The sequence below is a fragment of the Phocoena phocoena genome, chromosome 4 (assembly GCF_963924675.1).
Source record: "Phocoena phocoena chromosome 4, mPhoPho1.1, whole genome shotgun sequence".
Lineage (NCBI taxonomy): Eukaryota > Metazoa > Chordata > Mammalia > Artiodactyla > Phocoenidae > Phocoena > Phocoena phocoena.
This window is the reverse complement of record NC_089222.1, coordinates 136633786-136652766: the sequence shown is the minus strand read 5'-3', so window position 1 is coordinate 136652766 and position 18981 is coordinate 136633786.

The window sequence follows — 18981 nt, the reverse complement described above, 5'->3', positions numbered from 1 at the left end:
AATTTCAGATAAAGAACAATTTTTCAGTATAAGCAATACTTGGAACAGGTATATACCTAAAAAAAAAAAAATTGTGTGGAGCTGAAAGACCTGGGCTTTCAGTGCAACCTTACACACATAATAAGCATATAACCCAGAGCAGTTCACTCGACCTTCACTAGTAGCTCACTAGTCTTGGTGGCCAGTTTCCGGGGACAATGTAAGAGTTGGTTTAATGGGAGAGCATCAACTTAGTGCTTAGAAATGAGTTGTTTTATTTTCAAAGCTTAAGCAGTTGTGATTGGGGCTAGAACCTCACCTCTAGTCTACACCTTGTCCTACATCCTATTGTGATTCCTGTGTATTCTGTTCTGATTTTATTTTTATGATGAATAAATTTGCAGCCCTAGCTAAAACCACCCTCTTCACTGAAGGGCAAAGCAATGAAAGTTTGAAAAATAAGATGAAATAAAAGCATTATTAAAATATATGTTAATGTTAAGACTAATCCTGCACTAAGATGATCAGTTATTACTTGTATCAAAGACTAATAGAATGCTAATTGTTTAATAATAACTACATATTAGAACCATCCAAATGCTCAACAAAAAAGATTGGTTAAATAAATTTGATACTACTTTTTCCTGGGTTGTGGGCCTGTGGTTAAAATGTGCAATAGTGAGCCTGTATTGTTTTTCTAATCAGAAAAAATAAAAAGAAATGATTTTTAAAGTTTCATCATGACCCAAGGACTTGACAATCTACAGCAAGATCAGGAAGCCGGAAGATGAGGGACGATAAGTTGAAAAATGAACCTTCTTCATGAGGGAACTGTTACATTCATGGAAAAATGTGGCAGTTAAATTCAGAGTGAAAACGGCAACGATGGCTCATTATACAGTGGAAATAATCAGTCAACCAACCCAGTGTTTTGTCTACATGACATAAATAACTGAGCTGTTTGTTTTTTTTTTCCACTCCATTGGCCAATTTAAGAGTACTGTGAACAGAAGATTTGATTTTAATGTTTCCAAAACTCCAGTTTAGTGTGAGGTGTAGCTTAACGTTGACTGTGAATGTTCTTGAACCCCCATCGGTAACGATCCCCACTGGAACAAACACACCACCTCAATCAACACCCCTCCCAAGTGTCTTCTGTCCTTGCAGAGCTGACCCAGTAGATGAAACACTGATGTGTTTTCTCCCTTATAGCCAGGGTGTGTTGCCTACCCCTGGAGAACATTTGTTTATAAAGGGGTAAGAGTTTTTAATATATTTGCAAAAGGCAATAACGAAGTATGTCTGGCCAGAACATAGTCAAGCGAGATTGCATCTAGTTTCAACAACTCAGGGTGCCAGGGCTGAAGCCATTTTTACCGTAACTCACATTTTCAGGCCTGTGAAGTTACCACCCACACAGGAAATGACTTGGAACAGGTGGTCCTCAGAGCTTGCTGGTCTTGTCTGGCTCCCGGGTAATGTTTGTGGGCTACTGAGTCACTGACTAATTATGAGCCCGAACAAAAGGCTCTCAGATAAGCTTGAAGTCAAGACACGGAAGAAGGCAAGGTGTAGCCGGGGACTGCCTCAGCGTGCTGGCTGTCCAAACGGAGTCGATGAATGTGGTTCCTCGGGAAACAATGCCCCCTTGGTTTGTACTCTTCCCAGCTCCCCAGGCACCCGGTGGCAGCGGGATGAGAAAAAACAGGTGAGGCAAGAGCCGTTGCACATCTCAGATTTTAATGAATGTAAATGCATTAGAAAACATCCTACTTGGATGTTTCCCTCACAGGGATAATGAGGTATCATTTCTCGAGCGTCTAAGCTATCAGGTCCACCCGTGGAGGTGCATGCTGGGCACGTGCCTGCTTTCATCTCTTTGATTCCTTCCTAGACGGGGAGGTAGTGATGTAACACTTCCCATTTCACAGATGAAGGAACTGAGGCTGTAGGAGCTCACATGTTTAGCTTTAGTTTTCAGAAAGGGGAAATGGAGGGTGTCAGGGATTCGACTGTATCCCTTTGGAAAAGGTATTTTCGTGTCCTAACACCCCGTACCTGGAATGTGACCTTATTTGGAGATAGGGTCCTTGAAGATGTAATTAGCTAAGGTGAGGTCATAATGGAGGAGGATGGCCCTCTAATAAAATACGAATTAGAGAAAGAAGTCCATGTGAAGAGACAGACACAGGGAGAAACCCACGTGAAGATGGGGGATTGGAGTGATGCAGCTACAAGCCAAGCAACGCCAAGGAGTGCCAGCCAACCACCAGAATCTGGAAGAGGCAAGGAAGGCTTTCCCTACACGTTTCAGAGGGAACATGGCCCTGCCAACCCTTTAATTTCAAACTTCCAGAACGGTGAGAAAACGAATTTCTGTTGTTTTCAGCCACCCAGTTTGTGACACTTCGTTAAGGCAGCCCCGGGAAACTCATACAGGTGGGAACTAACATTTCTCAAGAGCCTATTGTGTGTCGTTTTGTCTAACTTTCACCATTCCCAGAGAATGTGTACATCGTATCAACTCTGCAGATCCGGAAATGGAAGTAGAAGTTTTCCTTTTACCTGGATATGTCAGCCTTAAAGGAATCGTTTAAAAAATCGTATCAGCTGAACATAAGAAGTAATTGCTAGTTTGGATATAAGTGACTCAAATGGAAATACTGTTAAGTGGATTGAGTGCGGCCAAGAGGTAGGAATAAGAATAAGTAGCTCTTAGGAAGTGGAGAAGCGAGAAGGTTCTAGAAGGCTCACCTTGCAAACCCTCAGGTCCTCACTTCAAGAAGAAGACCCCAGGTGAGAGAGAGAAGGCTCTTGCTTACACTAGAATGGCAATTTCCAAATGGTAAATGTAAAAGGAGTGATGGAGTTGAAAAACCGTCATTACGTATATTTAAAATTTTCCATTACAGAATTTTTCTTTTAATTAGGAAAAAGTAAATTAAAAGACCCCAGGTGAGAACCCTCACCAACTGCGAAGTTAGAGGGACAATGTCTGGAAGATCACCACCTTCACTTCTGACATCAATTGCAAGTTCAGGGTGTTCTGAAAGCACCCTTAGTTTCAATAATTCACTAGAAGCACAGAACTCTTTGGAAGCTGTTATCCTCCAGTTGCATTTGTTAAAGGAAAAGAACACAGGTTAAAATTAGCCAAAGAAGCAGGAGCATGGGGTGAACTCCAGGAGGGCACCAGACCCAGAGCTAGCAGGTGTCCTGTTCGTGCACACAGGACAATTATCCTCCCGGGAGTGATGTGTGATGTATGCACCGAGCATTGCCCACCAGGAAGCTCACTTGAGCCTTGGGGTCCAGAGTCTCTCCTGGTGCTCCATTATGCAGACAGAGTTGGGGGGCAGAGCAGACACCAAGGATCCAGAGCCCCAACCCTAGAGCATGCTGTTATTGCCCGGGTGGTCCACGGCCCGGAGGCCAACAAAGACACTCCTATCAGGATTGACATTCCAGGGGCTTAGCGATTACCTCCCAGAAAGCAAGGGCAAAGACCAGCTCTCTCTTTGGGCAAGCTTAAATTCTTCACTACCCTTTAAATTAGACACAGACCTCCATTTTTCCGTCTAACCTCATCCCGAGGAAACAACATTGCATCCCCAACTCTGGGAGCAAGCTTTCCTCCCTGTAGACCCTCAGGATGCGAAGAAACAGGGCCATGCCACCCTCCCATGGGCTCCATGGTGTACTGGCAATGGACCCTGCTCTGAGCCTTCTCACAGGTGGGGGTCATTTGTGCAGCTGGGTCCTTGGGATCCCCAGTCTGTTGTACACACTGGACCTGCTGTGTTTGAGAACAAGACAGAGCTGAACCCAGGAGGAATAAGAAAGGCCCGATTAACAGGGATGGGGTGTGGGACAGGGGGACACGGGGCTAGGAGAGGGAGAGGACACGGCAGTCCTGCAGCTCTGGGGGTCCCCAAGGTCAGGGTCAGAGCCTGCCATTCTCTGCAGGTATCCTTGTGCCAGAGATGCAGGGAAGACGATGTCCTCCCTTGGCTCAAGTCGGTGGTGGACTTGAGGAGGAGAGATATTCCTCTTTCTTATGATTTGGTCTTACTCCAGAACACAGTGCATGGGAGACCCCTCAGAAGCTGCCTTCCAGAACAAAGTTAACCGAAAGGAGAAGCCGGAAGCAGACCTGCAGGCAATGTTCTTCCTTCTGCTTCTAGCATCTGTCTCCTCCCTTTTCGGAAAGTTCAGAGTCTTTAGAAAACAGTCGCCTCTCTTTTGTCCATAAGAGCATTAATGCGTCTGTCTAATTTCTTAAAATTTCCCACCAAACAGTATTTTGTTATTTCCATATTTCCGTTTAGCACGCCAACATTTGTTGAGCATTTGAAATATTTTTACAACGTGGACAAAATTACTGAGTGAGGGAAAAAGTTGCCTGAGCGATGCCCCATCCCAGCTGCTGCCTTAATGTAGATCTTCTGTCCCCCTCCACATTTTTGATGCAAAATATGCCGCAGGCGAAAGGGACAATTTTAAAAGGCAAAGGAGAAAAGAGATGGAAAAAACCCCAGGAAATTAGTGTAATCATTTACAGCCAATTTGAACTTTTTTCCACGATTTTACAGGATTGAGAAAGATTCATTGCCTGATAAATGACTGAAATGAAGAGAGTTTTTCAAATAGAACTCTATGAACAATATACCTGCAACTGACAATGAAATTAAAGTTATCAGAATGATTTCCACGAACGCAGGAGACCTACAGGATGGAAGAAATGTGTTTCAGATCTTGAGTTTTGACCCATCATTTGAAATTCATTTTCTCTGACTTTTCCATAAGCCATGCCAAAGAAAATAAAGGAGCCAGCCCTTGCCCCATCACGGGGCTACCCGCTTGCCCACCAGGCCCACTAGCTTTGCCGTATCGCCATGTGGTACCTCCGGAGTCCTGAGGATTCAGATGAATACAGAGCAAGTCATCCTGACACCTGTTTTTCATTGACAAGAGCAGAAATTAGCATCACCTTCGGGCAGATTCTGCATTGTATTCCATAATGTATTAGGGGTGCCTTTCTGGTTTTGTTTCGTATCCTGGCTTGATAGCACAGTTTCTCTTAACTTCAAAGGTTATTCTCTGCCTGAGTAACTCCTCCAAGCTTGCGGAGGTAAAAAACGAAGCTTTATTCTAAATAAGAATTTACCTCCCAAACCAAGAAGGGATCCAAAAGGGAAAAAGTCCTTGATAATGAAGTAAAATAAAATAAAACCTTAATAAATCCTTGGATGAGAGAGAATCTGTTTTCTTTAATTTAGAAAAATCCAGATTTGGCCACACCCTTGGGTGGTGACTAATTGTTGTAAGCACCCTGACACCAGCCACTGCAAACCCTAATACACAAAGCTAGCTGTGAACTGTTACTTCTAATCCATTAAGGGCATTGGCATGGCTCGGGCTTTGCATGGCACATTTGTGCTTTTCCACTTTCCACGGATCCTTTAGAGTATATTAATATCACGCGTAATGTCAACATTTGGAAAAGGTTTGTGACTGATGGGGCTGAAAAGACATATTTCTCCAACAGCGTGTTTCTATCACGGAAGTCATTTTTCTTTAAGACCCAGACCACCATATGCTTCCACTTTTTTTTTTTTTTTTTCTGTTTTTATCAGGAGACCTCAGCACATTGGATTTCAGTATAAATTTCAAATATATTAAGACAGTTCCAAAAATTCAAGCCAGCACAGCCTTGGCTGCTCGTGGGCCCCTCTCATGAGGATTTATTGGAGCCTTAGAAGCCTCTCATCTGTAGCTGGGGTCAGCCCTAATAATAGTAATAGCTGATGTTTATTGAGTGTTTACTGTACACCAGGCTCCATGCTAAGTGTTTTATGCGTGTTGGGATATTTAGTCCTTCCAAGAACTCTATGAAGGACAGATGAGAAAACTGTAGCCTTGAGATAAGTTAAAGAAATTGCCCAAAGGCTCAGAGCTGGTGCAAGGAGCCAGCCAACCAAAGTTCAAATCCAGGGTCTTCCTCTTCACCTTATTGGCCTGCACTGACTAGTCCCTGCTCACAACAACACACTCACAGGGACACAACCACACACGTCCCAACACCCCTTCTTTCGGAGCTTTCACTGCTACCGCTAAGGAAACAGGTCCTTTTTTCCATCCCCTAGTTCACTCTAAGCCCTCATGGGGGTGCAGGGGGGATGTGAGTCCCTGTCATGGGCTTTTGATCCACAACTAATTAGTCCCCAGAGCCACCCATCTGTGTGATAGAGAAATCATCCAATGCTATAAATATTTAGTAAGCACATACTATTTATAATATTCATATTATTATGATGAGGGTAAAAATGCTTACAGATTCCTGGCTTCCAGCCACTCTGCGCCAACCTCCACCCACAGACACACGCGCACACACACAGTTTAGAAGCTTGGTCTTCTGGGCTTCGGAGCCTTGTGGTGTATTCAGGAATCAGGGTGAGGAAAGGACTCTGAGTCATTCACAAGAGGACAAACCTGGAAAACGACGGTGACGGTGGGATGTGGGGACTGGAGAGGGATGTGTCTAAGCTGGAGGCTGACGGAGGTTTCATTCTTTCGATGGAGCGTCACCCCCAGGCTGCCCCGTTTCCACCTCTTCAGGAGACTTCGCTAAGGACTGACCTTACTTCCCAATCTCTCACAATCCCAATTGCACCTCTTTCAGATGTGCAACTTTGAAGATGGAAGTTGGGAGTGGAAGGCAGTTAGACCAGGTACTAGGAGGGACATGAGGGTGACGTCTGACCTCAGAGAGCTTTCCCCCAAGGATGCTATGAAGGCAAATACCCAGAAACTCTAATGCAGAATAAACACACTGCAGTGCAAGGTTGAAACAGCATTGAAAAGATAGAAACTAGTGTAAGGCATCAAGATGATTTCTATGTGGTCCTGGGCAGAGGGGGTGGGGCGTGCACCAAGTTTGGAGTATTGCTCTCTATGAGTGAGGAGGGGGGCCTGACGCCCTCTCCAGCAGTGCTTCCTGTCTCAGTGGCCCCATGTCTAGGGAAACCGGACATGCTGAGCCTGTGATGCAAAGGGATTAAAACTGAAAGAATCAGACACTGATGTGGATTTTATCACTTGGACCTCTAAGTGTTTGCTAGCATGAGGGTGAAGACACTAGTATCTCTAAGCCATACGATGTTTCTAGGTTCTTTCACATAAGCAACTTCAAACTTTATCTCAAAAGAGAGGATGGAATAGTCATACATTTTGTGTCTTGTACCTGTGGAGCCATAGAATATTCCAGAACAATCTGAATGGACCTCCTGATAGAACCATGAGCTGCTGCCCTATGCAGAAGAATCAACAAAGCTCCAACTTCTTCCAAGTCTCTTTTTCCCACCTTGTTAAGGAACCCTAACTGATGTCTTGAGCCAGATTTAAGAAAAATTTGGAACTCCTTGGCCAACATGAATATAGTAGCGACATCGTTTTGGTTCACTACCCTGTTTTCCTTGGAAGTCTAGAGGTCTGAGTCCCTCACTCCTGCTGGTGTGTAGGCCGAGGAGACATTTTTCCTTTGTGGATCAGTAAGGGTCAGGGAGATGACCTGAGTATCTTCTAGCATTTGGAATAGTCTTCATCATCCTGTCCTAAATTCAGGGCACCAATCTCGTGCTATAGCGAATCTTGGAGAATGCCGTTTCGTGTGTAGACAGCGCTCCTTACTTGTACTCTCAGTGTTCCCATGAAAGTGTCAAGACTGAATTTAAATCACACCGGAAGGATTTGGGTTGAACATTTTGCCCAGGGAGTACATTACCCCTGAAGACCTGTTCAACTCCTCAACTGGAAGTTTGATAAGTCTCTAAGAAAGATTGTTTTGTTTAATTAGACAAGAAAAGAAAAAGAAAAAAAAAATACCCATAGGATCACCATCAATCGCGATAAATCTTTCTGAAATTTTAGAAATCAGACTTTATCATCTGCAGCTGTTTATTTTCACAGCCCTCTTAAGATTTATACCCATGGTTTTATTGCAATCATTAATCTAGATGATCTAAGATTATGTTATTGCCTTAAAGGCTAACGTGATGAAAAGATCGGGGCATTTAATGAAGTGCAAAATTCATCCCACTTAAGAAAAGCAAGGCTTTGCTCCCAAGGGGAAACCAGACAGAAAATGAGGTTTTTTCATGAAAGTTATTTGTTTTTGTTTAAAATTGTGGATGGCAGGATAAATCTGTGTCATTCTCACACATAAATAGCAACAAGTAGCAATAGACCAATTGAATTCCTTGGCACCAGTCCTCACTTTCCAGCTGAATACTTCCCCAGTTTAATGAGATACATCAATAGAAAGTCACTTATATAACCCTGGGACATAGATAAAAAATTTTAAGACCCCCGCACCACTCCAGGGTTGGTTTAGGAGGTAAAACACCTACTGAGGGCTTAGAAGCTCAGATCCACTGCGGTTCTGGCTCACCTACCTTTCATCTTAAGTTTACTCTTTACCTGCAGCTAGAATTCTGTTTTTTAAAAAAAACATTTTTTTCTTTCTAAAATCACGTATTTCTTTTTTATTGTGGTCAAATACACATAACATAAAATTTACCATTTTAACCATGTTTTAAGGGTCTAGTTAAGTGGCGTTAAGTACATTCACACATTTCTTTCCTCATAATTAAGATTTAGATAAGTGTTAAGAAAGGAAATTGAGGGAATTCCTTGGCGGTCCAGTGGTTAGGACGCCGAGCTTCCACAGCAGGGAAGTTTGATCCCTGGTCGGGGAACTAAGATCCCACATGCCTCGCAGTGTGGCCAGAATAAAACAAAAAGGAAATTGAGAAAGAAAATACATATATGATGGATGATATGGAGGAATCTAACCACATGCCATATCACCGCTGAATTGGTGATAGACAGCTGATTGGGAGAGAGGAGACAGCACAGAATATATTCAAGAAACAGTTGTTCTTTTAGACAGAAGTCAATCAAAAATACAGGATGGACTCTTCCCCAAGGTCTGAAATTCAACATTTTCTATGAATTAACACCTGATGCTTTCTGGAAATAAGTGCACACACTACTTTCACAAATCACTGTTGCTTTAATAGTACCATCTTACTCATGCTTATGCCTTTTCATATATGCCAATGTTTTTTCATCTTTCTTATCTGTAAGCTCACTGAAGGTAAGATTTAGGCCATGTTCACACTTGTGAGTGTCGAAAGTAGAAATAATTGACTAATCTCTAAAACTTTGAGGGTTTGGAAAAACCACAATGGTGTTTTTCTTGCAATTAATCTTCTAGACCATTGACAACCAAGCTGGGATTAGGAACGAGGGTCACAAAGAAAGTGAGCTGGGTGGGCTCTGCCTGCATGTCTAGCTGTAAACATGGACCGGAGAAGAGGAGCTTGAGAATTAATTTTTGTCCTTTTCCCCAAGAGCAAACTTGTCATTGAAATGTCCCATTTGGGGTTAGTGATGTTGAAGGTTAGTGTGGATTGAGGCAGGCATTTGGAAACATTACAGGAGGTTTGAATTAATGCAAAGTAGGAAATGAAGACTGGCTAGTACCAAGTGAAGGATGACAATGGATGCCAATTTCCAGAGTGAAATTGATGCTGAAACTTGTCACATCACTCTTGAGGCTTGAATGCTTCAGAGCAGATGTGTCTGTAGGAAGGGACCCACCCAGCGCGGGGGAAGGAGCCCAGAAGTAAGAACCAGCAGTTCTATGATCAAGGCTTGACTCTGATGCTAACTGGTGGTGGAGGCTCCAACAAGGACATAAATTCACTGGCTCTCAACTCCCCTTAAAACGAGGCCACGTGTGGGGCAAAGGTCAACTCCAGCTCCTACGGAGTGTTGCAGTGTAAATCATAAAGGAAAAACCAGCCCCGTGACTTGTGTATATTGGTTTCAACCTAAAAACTTTCTGATTGAAAACTTCCTTCCCGAGGCCACAGGGATGAGAGATGTACCAGGGGTCATTTGTGACCCCTGAGCTGCCACTTGTCAACAAAGCCCCTCATATTTACGAGTGTCCTGAGTGCTGTGAATCTCAGTGGGAAGCAGAAATTGCAGCTCTCTTAAATCACCTCTTTAACTCTATACCATTCCCTATTCCATATTCACTTTCCAGGGAATCGGTTTCATCAAGCCAGAACCAGCAGTAAAAAAGTCATCACATGCAATCAAGGGTCCAGGGTCCAACTTGGTCAACCAAATCTCTCTTGTCCCTTTACAAGAAGCAGAATCACAGCAGAAAAGCTCATGGAGAAAAAAAAAAAAAAAAAAAAAATCCAGCAAGGAAACACAAAACTTTTCTTATTCTGGCATGCATTAGTGAGACAGTTGATGAAATGTGTAAATACCTCTATGCACATGAATAAAAACCTTCCCTTGTGCATGTTTATCCTTTAGCAGACCTTTGAAAAATAAATCTCAGCTTGTTTCATTTTCTCTTATTTTTTCATATTCTGGATGTAGGATTCAGCAGCATTCCCGTGCTGGGGGTACAGAGATTTGCTCTGTGGGAGTTTTGATAAGTCACTCTGTACCAGACATGGTACTTTCTACTGCATTGAGGCAGTTCACACGCCCTCTATTGTAAATCTCTGCTCTGGTCTGCACTTTTTGGAATGTGTTGGGAGCAAAACATTGTTTAAGGGTATACATTTGCAATGAGTAGTAAATAAGACAGAGGTCTGTTGTACAACGTAATGAATATAGACAACAATATTGGACTCTAATGATACAGGGTGATAGAGGTGCTAGATATCACTGCAATGACAATCATATTACAACATATAACTGTATCAAATTAACACGTGGTATACCTTAAGTTTACACGATGTTATATGTCAAATGCATTCAATAAGATAAAATAAAAAAATAATTTCAGTGGGCTTTTTTATATCCATGGGGGGAAATACGCTCTCCATGTCATGCCAAGACTGCTTTGCCTGTGAAAAAGCCTGATCAGAGTCCCCTCTTCATGTTAGTCCCTGCAAAGAAGATGTGACTGACCCTAAATCTCACAGCCCTGGAACCTGGGAGTGGTGAGAAAAGAACAGCAGAATCCAAGAATTTTCTTTCTCTGTCTCTCCCAATTTCTCTTGCTCACCTCCCTGGTTTCAATTTTGTGAGAGGTTGAATTTTGGAAGACGGAAAATAAATGATAGTCTGTTTTGAGAAGCAAAGGGAAACAGTTGTCACAGACAGCCCTCAGCGGTACAAATAATATCTCATTTAACTCTCGTTATTTCTGGGAGATAAGCATTATTTTTGTTGTGCCCACTTTAAAGATGAGGAAACTGAGGCACAGAGAGGTTAAGTAGATTGCTCAAAGTCACTCAGCCAGCAAGGGGTAGAGGCAGGATGCTAACATCCAGGCAGGCTAGCTGGAGAGCACATGCTCTTTACCGCCAGAGTTTGTTCCCTCCAGGAGAGCCTATGCATGGAGAGGGGGGCTGGAGGCAAAGAGAAAGCCCCTAAAATGGGCCTCGTGGGGAGTTTTCACATGTCGCCTCTCTGGGCTTTCAGGGGTTAGTGCCCCTGCCTCATTACCCTTGCCATTATCTCTCATAAATGAGTCCCCAGATGACACCCTGTATTTCAGTGTGCTCCTGGATCCTGAGTCATTCCTGCCTGAGGTGGGAGGAACATCCTCTTGTTCTTCTCCCTCCTTCAAGTTTGGTGGATCTTGGTAAGAAGCAGCCCCGGACCCAGCATTTGATTACAACCTTGTTGTCATCAGTGGGCTCCTGTCAATCAGTGCCTTTCCTGCAAATCAGACCAAGCCTGCAGCCCTCGGTGGTGACTTCCAGGCTGCTGTGCTGCCCCAAGTCCCCCCTCTGAACTCTCCTCCCCGCTCTGAACTCTCCTCCCCGCTCTAAGCTCTCTTCCCCCAATCTTTGCTGTCCCAGTCTATAAGGCTCCACACCCTTCATCTGTGTGGGCACGTGTGTGTGTGTGTGTGTGTGTGTGTGTGTGTGTACATAAAAATATATACATTGCTGACTTTGGGAGCCAATGGGCATGTAGGGTGTTAGCAGCACCCCGATCTCTTTCCACTAGATGCCATTATCCCCCTCTCTCCATTATTATGCCCCTAAATGTCTCCAGACACTGCAAAATGGTCCACAGTTGAGAAACTCTGAGCTAGATTTGGGCTTCAATTCCTGCCCTTCCCCCACTTTCCCTGCCTTCTGCACTGCCTGTCTTGCCCCGGTCCTCCACCTTGGACCCCACTGTCCATGAACAGGTGTCCCTGGTGACCACAGCCATACACTCCAGTCCTGAGCCCCACTTGATCCGCCATGTCTGCAATCTACCCCCAGATTGGGAAACCAGAGCTGCCCAGTTTCTGAGTTGACAAGACCCTTGGACCCCTTGGACACTGAGTCCATCCTGTCTACCAGAATCTCCGAAGTCCTGTTCCAAAGCACGCTCACTTCTCCCAGCCCCTGAGTGCAGTGTCATCCCTGGTCCTGATTCTGTCTTGAGAGAGCCACCACCATTCTTGAGTCTGGGTAAAACCATGCATTCAGGGACAAACAACCAACGCTGTGCCTTGGCATTTACTTTTGGCTCCAAAATTGCCAGAGTGCAGCACCTAAGGGAGAACAGGTGAATGACTCCACCCTTCTGCTTTTGAGAACATGAATCTGAGCGGAACGCTTATATGGTGATGGTGACAACAGCTTGCTTTTGTGTGCCCACCTCACCAAACCACAGAAAGACTGATAATGTACTTCCTAAGTGTCAGGGAAGAATTTAAACCATATATTTTGTAAGTTGAATAATTTTGCTCTGATAGAATACATCTGCTGTACACAGTTTAATTCAAATCAAATATATACAAGTATATTCCAATAACTAAGTCATGGTATTGTCCAGGTCTCTTGTGCCCCCACATTGTGGGGTGACCCCAGGAGAGAAAGTCAACCCAGGGGGTCTGCCAGACTCAACAGGTCACATGGGAACAGCACTTCAGGAGGTATGGACTCAGTGGCTTATGCCCACTGAGACACATTTTTCTGTTGGACAATGTGATGGCTAATTTTATGTCTCAACTTGACCTGGCCATGAGTTGCCCAGATGTTTGGCCAAGCACTATTCTGACTGTGTCTGTGAGGGTGTTTCTGTGTGAAAGGAGCATTTGAATTGGTTGACTGAGGAAAGCAGATTGCCCTCCCTTATGTGGGTGGCCATCATTGAGTCTGCCATAAACTGAATGTTTGTGTACCCCCCCCACCAAATTCATATGCTGAAATCATGACCCTCAATGTGATGCTTTTAGAAAGTGGAGCCTTTAGGAGGTGATTAGGTCATGAGGATGGAGCCCCCATGATGGGATTAGTGTCCTTATCAAAGAGACCCTAGAGAACTCATTTGTCCGTTTTACCACATAAGGACACAGAGAGATGACGACTGTCTCTGAAGCAGGAAGCGGGTCCTCATCAGAGCTTCTAGAGCTGATCTTGTCTTCTCAGCCGTTGGAACTGTGAGAGACAAATGTTTGTTGTTTAAGTCACCCGGTCCAGGTTTTCTGTTATAGCAGCTTGAACGGATTAAGACAATTGAATATGTGGATAGAATAAAAAAGCTGAAAAAGAGGGAACTCCTCTTGCCTGAGGGCTGAGCTGGGTCATTGGTCTTATCCTGCCTTCAGACTTAGCCTGAAAAATCAGATCTTCTCAGATCTCAAGGCTGCCAGCTTTCAGACTCAAAATACACCATCCGCTCTCCTGGGTCTCCAGCTTGCCAACTACAGACCTTGGGACTTCTCAGCCTCCATAATCACATTAGTCAATTCTTTATAATAAAAGTTCTGTTTCTCTGGAGAACCCTGATTAGTACAGACAAGATGCACAGTACCAATACTGTCAACCAAGAGTGCGTGAGAGGCGAAATCACATTTCAGTCATGCTAACAATCATTAGTTCTCTCTAGACATGGTAGAATGTCAGTGATACAAAAATCCAAGCCTCCAAGAACATAAGACAAACAACTTTAATTTCATTTGAACTTGGGTGAAGGCAAACTGCATCAAAGAAAGAATGAAAGCTCATGTTGAATAAGACAGTGCTTGGTGTTCTTAGCAAATATTGGCGCTAGGATTAACAATCAAATAACTCAGGAGAGGTGGATGACACGTTAGAATAAAAATAATGACCAAGAGAATAGTATAGACCTTCATCTATTAAACCTTTATTAAAATGCTTTTTATTACTAAATTAATAAATGTATGTTGTAGAAATTTCAGAAATTACTTGTAAGAAAAACAAAAGGAAACATCATATCTCCCGTGATTCCATGGCTCAAAGATAACTGTAGTCAGCATTTGGTGTACATCATTCAAGTCCCACCCCTCCTCAATTGTGTGTGTACACATGTGTGTGTATATATAGACACACATACATATATATAAGGTCAGACTATATACATCACTTGTATAATTTTTTTTTTAGCTATGTCATAGACACCTTTGCATGTTATTAGATATACACTTTATCACACCAATTTTCACCATGATTGCATGATAATCAGTCTCAGGTCTGCGGCCCTCAATGGTAGCTCTGAGGCTGCCAAGTTACCCCAAGACCAGCTCTCCTTTCCTCTCTCCACGTTCCTCTAGTGTCCCCTGACGTGGTTAACTGAGCTGCTGAGAACATTCTTATCCACACGTGTCTCCCATCTTTGACAGGACTGTTTCAGCAAGATAAACTCATAGAAGTAGAATTATGCGGTCAAAGACTATGGAGGTCTTTGAGACATACTACCAAATTGCCTTCCAGAAGGTTCTACCAGTTGGCAGCCCCTCCAGCACCATGTGTGCCGCTCTCTGCCTGTCATGAGGGCAGTAAATGCCTGTCTTCATGCATTAAAGGGTGCTGCCTGGAGCTGGAAGCAATTAGGGGTATTTTACTCAGAATTTTTTTTTCCTGAGAGATCTGTGCCTTCCTTCATCTTGCAGTTTTTGGCAGCAATGGTCATCTTTTCAGCCAAATTTGGCTAAAGAAGCAAGCAAATGAGATGTACTGATAAGGCAAGCATTCCTATCATATTTTTTCTGTCCTTGGACGGTGCCCATATAGTCAGCCCTAACTTTGTTTAGAGAGTTTATGTAAGTTCCCAGGACAGCTACCTTAACTTTTGTGATCCCTATTTTTTTTAATTAAAGTATAGTTTGATTTACAATGTTGTGTTAGTTTCAGGTGTACAGTAAAGTGATTCAATTACATATATATATATATTCTTTTTCAGATTCTTTTCCTTTATAGCTTATTACAAAATACTGAGTGTAGTTCTCTGTGCTATATGGTAGGTCCTTGTTGATTATCTATTTTATATATGGTAGCATGTGTATGTTAATCCTAAACTCTTAACTTTTACCTCCCCCTACCCTTTTCCCTTTGGTAATCATAAGTTTGTTCTCTATGTCTCTGGGTCTATTTCTGTTCTGTAAATAAGTTCTTTCGTATCATTTTCTTTTAGATTCCACATATAAGTGATATCATATGATATTTGTCTTTCTCTTTCTGACTTACTTCACTTAGTATGATAATCTCTAGGTCCATCATGTTGCTGCAAATGGCATTATTTCATTCTTTCTTATGGCTGAGTAGTATTCCATTGTATAAATATATGATCCCTATTTTCTTAAAACATGGATTTGTTGATTAAAATTATAATGTTATCTCTTATGATCCTTCACAAGGGAGAGTGAAGTAGAAGCTCGAACATGAACCTTGGAAGCACGCCATGTCTTTGTGACCTAGATCTGTCCCACAACATTGAGTGACTGGTCTAGTCCCACCTGAGCCCATCTTTCTTCATCTTTAAATTGGAGTAGAGTGTCTAACCTCTGTGAAACTAGGAAAAATGACCCTTGTCTCACACTATTGCCAGGATTCAATAAGATCTGGATATGTAAGCATTGACAAAAATGTTATTCATTAGTATTAAATTTGTAATGATGTAATTAAACAGAGTGGAATCATGGAACTCTGTATCGGTTTGCTAAGGCTGCCAGAACAAAGTACCACAGACTGGGCAGCTGAAACAACAGAAATGTATTGTGTCACAGTTCTGAAGGCCAGATGTCTGAGATCAAGGTGTCAACAGAGTTGGTTCCTTCTAAGGCCAATTTTCTTGGCTTGCAGATGACCGTTTTCTCCCTATATCCTCACATGATCTTCCCTCCTTACATTTCTCTGTGTCCAAATAACCTCTTTTTATAAGGACATGAGTCATATTGGATTAGGACCCACCCTCATGATCTCATTTTACCTTGATTACCTCTGTAAAGGCACTATCTTCAAGGATCACATTCTGAGGTTCTAGGGATTAAGGCTTCAGCATATGAGTTCAGCATATGAGTTTTGAGGGATGTAATTCAGCCCAATCTCTGTAGCTGAAAAGAAACCTAGAGATTCTCTATCATAATAATCTTGAACCTACCATAATAACCGGGAGACAGGTTCAGAGGGGCAACATGCTCCACCAGGGACCCCAAGGAGAGCAGTAGCAAATGCAAGAATCAGTCTTCCTAGATGATAAAATGAATTATTAACTTGGTTCCTCAGATTTCAGTTCATTTTTATTTCCTCATGCACTCAACTACACAACATTTTTAAACACAGATTCAACATTTTCTCGGTGAATGAAGGTAAGAGGCTGAGCTCACACCCTTCCTCCCACACAAATCGCCACTGATCAGGGAAGGTAAGGGAAGATTCAGCACAGCTCAACCAGAAGGAGAAAATCATTTCTGGCTCAAGTCAGAAAACCACAGTGTCACATGATTGTGTTTAAACTCAAGTGTGTGAAGGTACCACATCTAAATATTAATACAAAAATCTACACTTAGGTCAAGATTGGGAGGCAGGAATAACAAGGGAGAAGAGAAGTGGCTGCTTCATATTTATAGTAGATCATGTTCTATGTAACAGATAGGCATTCGGTGCTTTCAGATAACTTATTTCAGTTCAACGTACGTGCATTTAAAATCAGTTAACATTTTGAATTCTCTTCCTCAATGCTGTGTCCACCCACAGGAAAGCTAAAGGCTGCCTCTTCACCTTAAAGGGTGGAAAGATGACTAATTTTTCCCCCAGACTGGACACCATGGTTGGGCAACCCAGTCAAGTCTCCAGACTCCTTTGTCAAAAACCCAGTCTTTGTATGTGAAAAATGGGGATAATTGGCCCTGTGCTCTTTTATCTCCTACTAAATGAGGAGATAAGTGTACTAAGGGCTCTGGATCAGCTAGATAATTCCTGATATAAACAAGGCCAGCAAAATGAGTAGGGTTACCATGTATTTCTTCCTACAGGTCAAGTCTCAAGGAAAACTTTGCAGGAAGTTTAGTGTGGGTGAAAAATGTAGGGTGAGAATCAGAAGTCCAAAAAATGTGAAGGAAATGGAGATAAGTAGACCGTTTCTCAGTGCTAATATAAAATATACAGTATGTTTTAAATGAAGAGACTTGGGACGTTTTTCCTTGAACTTCATATAAGCTGTCATGATGGGGGTTTGAGAATGAAATAGATTAGGTACTAATTTACCAAACTTGATTTTCTGGAAATGAATGTGCTGGATTCCAAGGGTGTGGAATCTCCAACCAAGTTACCAGAATCCAAGGGATGATCTCAGCTTCGAGCACCATCCTTTACTCCTTCCAGCTGGAGGCCAACCAAGTCAGTGACTAATAGAAAAATCCAGTGTGTACATCTCCATCCCAGACACTCAGGTAGATGGAGGTGGGGCCTTAGGAACAGTTAAAACACTATATTCAAATACAGGCAAGATGACATTGGAGCAGTTCACACCATCATTTCTCGGGCACCTTTTTTTTTTCTTTTTTTAAAAATTTATTTATTTATTTATGGCTGTGTTGGGTCTTCATTGCTGTGTGTGGGCTTTCTCTAGTTGTGGTGATCAGGGTCTACTCTTTGTTGCAGTGCACAGGCTTCTCATTGCGGTGGCTTCTCTTGTTGCAGAGCACGGGCTCTAGGCACACGGCCTTCAGTAGTTGTGGCACGTGGGCTCAGTAGCTGTGGCACACGGGCTTAGTTGCTCCACAACGTGTGGGATCTTTCTGGACCAGGGCTCAAACCTGCATCCCCTGCATTGGCAGGAGGATTCTTAACCACTGCACCACCAGGGCACTCTTGATGTTCATCTTCCAAAAAAAGCAACTGTGTCATCCAGAAGCTTTCCAGTCTCCATGACATGTGCTGGGTATCTTCCCGGAGAGCTGTTCTTGCCAGGGATTCGTTGAAGCAGGAAATACACTTTCCACTTTGGGTTGATGAGTGGAGGAGCGGGTGTGGGGGGTTGGAGATGGGGATTACAAATAAACAAAGAAAGAAAACTGTGGCTTCAACAGCTTTCTTGGTGTCCACATCTCTCTGTAGCTTGGTTATTACTCACCTTTTCCAAATCACCATCTGCTCACTCATTCAATGTCAGGTTTCACAGAGTCTCTTGTTTCCCAGAGTCTAGGTTGCTCTTATCCTTGTGCATGGATTCTCTTGTGCTCGTAATTGTAGTTTCCAGGATGTATTGAGTCCATCTCTGCATGTGTTGCTCATATATCATACCCTGTTTTTTAGTTCAGTCCCTTAACTCATCAATATATATATACAGTAGCTTCCCAATTTGTCTCCCTGCATAACAGACCCTGGGGCTCATTTAGCAAGCATCTAAAGATGAAGCAGCCATTTCTCTTCTCCCTTGTTATTTTAATTCTGATTTTTGCTAGATGTCAACCAGAAAGCTCTTGATATCCATAGAAGAAGTGTAAGCCCCTGGCTGAAGATTGTGTCTGTGACTCAGAACTGGCCACAGGATATGAAGGGATGCCTGCTGGGCACTTCTGAGAAAATGTTTTGATCCCTGATTGTAGTGAATTGAATTGTATCCCTCAACAAGTTATGTTCAAGTCCTAACCTCAGTACCTGTGCCTGTGACCTTATTTTGAGATACAGACTTTGCAGATAATCAAGTTAAGATGAGGTC